The sequence below is a fragment of the Durio zibethinus genome, unplaced genomic scaffold (assembly GCF_047325235.1).
Source record: "Durio zibethinus cultivar Kanyao isolate XHJ-2024 unplaced genomic scaffold, ASM4732523v1 HiC_scaffold_3, whole genome shotgun sequence".
Classification (NCBI taxonomy): domain Eukaryota; kingdom Viridiplantae; phylum Streptophyta; class Magnoliopsida; order Malvales; family Malvaceae; genus Durio; species Durio zibethinus.
Window position 1 is genome coordinate 5,288,237 of NW_028323044.1, and position 2,500 is coordinate 5,290,736.

Here is a 2,500-nt window from a genome sequence, read left to right on the forward strand (position 1 = left end):
CCTCGACCACCATCGGCACACGCTCGGCCCTGGTGCGGTCGGTTGCCTCGAGCACCATCGGCACACGCTCGGCCCTGGTGCGGGCGCTTGCCTCGACCACCATCGGCACACGCTGGGCCCTGGTGCGGCAGGTTGCCTCGAGCACCATCGGCACACGCTGGGCACTGGTGCGGTCGGTTGCCTCGACCACCATCGGCACACGCTGGGCCCTGGTGCGGGCGCTTGCCTCGACCACCATCGGCACACGCTGGGCCCTGGTGCGGCAGGTTGCCTCGAGCACCATCGGCACACGCTGGGCCCTGGTGCGGTCGGTTGCCTCGATCACCATCGGCACACGCTGGGCCCTGGTGCGGGCGGTTGCCTCGACCACCATCGGCACACGCTGGGCCCTGGTGCGGCAGCTTGCCTCGAGCACCATCGGCACACGCTCGGCCCTGGTGCGGTCGGTTGCCTCGACCACCATCGGCACACGCTGGGCCCTGGTGCGGCAGGTTGCCTCGACCACCATCGGCACACGCTGGGCCCTGGTGCGGGCGGTTGCCTCGACCACCATCGGCACACGCTCCGCCCTGGTGCGGTCGGTTGCCTCGAGCACCATCGGCACACGCTGGGCCCTGGTGCGGCAGGTTGCCTCGACCACCATCGGCACACGCTGGGCCCTGGTGCGGGCGGTTGCCTCGACCACCATCGGCACACGCTGGGCCCTGGTGCGGGCGCTTGCCTCGACCACCATCGGCACACGCTGGGCCCTGGTGCGGCAGGTTGCCTCGACCACCATCGGCACACGCTGGGCCCTGGTGCGGGCGCTTGCCTCGACCACCATCGGCACACGCTGGGCCCTGGTGCGGGCGCTTGCCTCGACCACCATCGGCACACGCTGGGCCCTGGTGCGGGCGCTTGCCTCGAGCACCATCGGCACACGCTCGGCCCTGGTGCGGTCGGTTGCCTCGAGCACCATCGGCACACGCTGGGCCCTGGTGCGGCAGGTTGCCTCGACCATCATCGGCAGCCTCGACCACCATCGGCACACGCTGGGCCCTGGTGCGGGCGCTTGCCTCGACCACCATCGGCACACGCTCGGCCCTGGTGCGGTCGGTTGCCTCGAGCACCATCGGCACACGCTGGGCCCTGGTGCGGCAGGTTGCCTCGACCACCATCGGCACACGCTGGGCCCTGGTGCGGGCGGTTGCCTCGACCACCATCGGCACACGCTGGTCCCTGGTGCGGGCGCTTGCCTCGAGCACCATCGGCACACGCTGGGCCCTGGTGCGGCAGGTTGCCTCGAGCACCATCGGCACACGCTGGGCCCTGGTGCGGCAGGTTGCCTCGAGCACCATCGGCACACGCTGGGCCCTGGTGCGGGAGCTTGCCTCGAGCGCCATCGGCACACGCTGGGCCCTGGTGCGGCAGGTTGCCTCGAGCACCATCGGCACACGCTGGGCCCTGGTGCGGTCGGTTGCCTCGAGCACCATCGGCACACGCTGGGCGCTGGTGCGGGCGCTTGCCTCGACCAGCATCGGCACACGCTGGGCCCTGGTGCGGCAGGTTGCCTCGATCACCATCGGCACACGCTGGGCCCTGGTGCGACAGGTTGCCTCGAGCACCATCGGCACACTATCGGCCCTGGTGCGGGCGGTTGCCTCGACCACCGTCGGCACACGCTGGGCCCTGGTGCGGGCGCTTGCCTCGAGCACCTTCGGCACACGCTGGGCCCTGGTGCGGGCGGTTGCCTCGAGCACCATCGGCACACGCTGGGCCCTGGTGGGTTTAGGCACATCTTCAAATTTCTGCCGTGCCAATGCCATTTTTATGGCTTGTAAATTCATACAATGGTCCCCTAAGCCTTCACGTGAAGTTTCGTTGGAAGATGACTCGTTTTCTATTTTTCATGATTTTCGAAACTTTTTGCGGTTCGGGATTTTTTAAAATTTTTTTATAAGGATTTTTGGCCCCAAATTTTGTAGGCATGATCCTTCTATTTTTGTTGGCATGCACAAAAAAATTCAGCTAAAAACTCGAAGTAGAGAAGATTTTGTGACCGTTTGAAAAAAGTGTCCCCATTTCAGACACTTTAACGGCTACTGGTAGCAAACCTGTAAAATCTCAAATGCTCTTTAAGGGGGTGTGAATTCTCAGAGGTTTGATGAGGGATAGGGGGCCAACACAAGGCCAAGTACCAGCACCCATCGCACATCATGTGCGCACACCCCCCCGGCCCCCCTCCCAATCGCCGGAACCCCAATGCCGCCGGTCAGGTTCTCCGGCGGTACTCCGGCGATGCTCCGGCGATGCTCCGGCGATGCTGTCCCGAGTGAAAAAAATGCGGCACCAGCACATGCTGGAGCCAAGCATGGGCACCGTGGCTCAAAATCGAACTTCGGCCAAGGCCTCGACCATCAATGGCACATGATGGCGCATGGTGATGGCACATGCATCGACCATCATCGGCATAGGCTGCCCTTCGGTACGGGCACTTGCCTCGACCGCCATCGGCACAAGC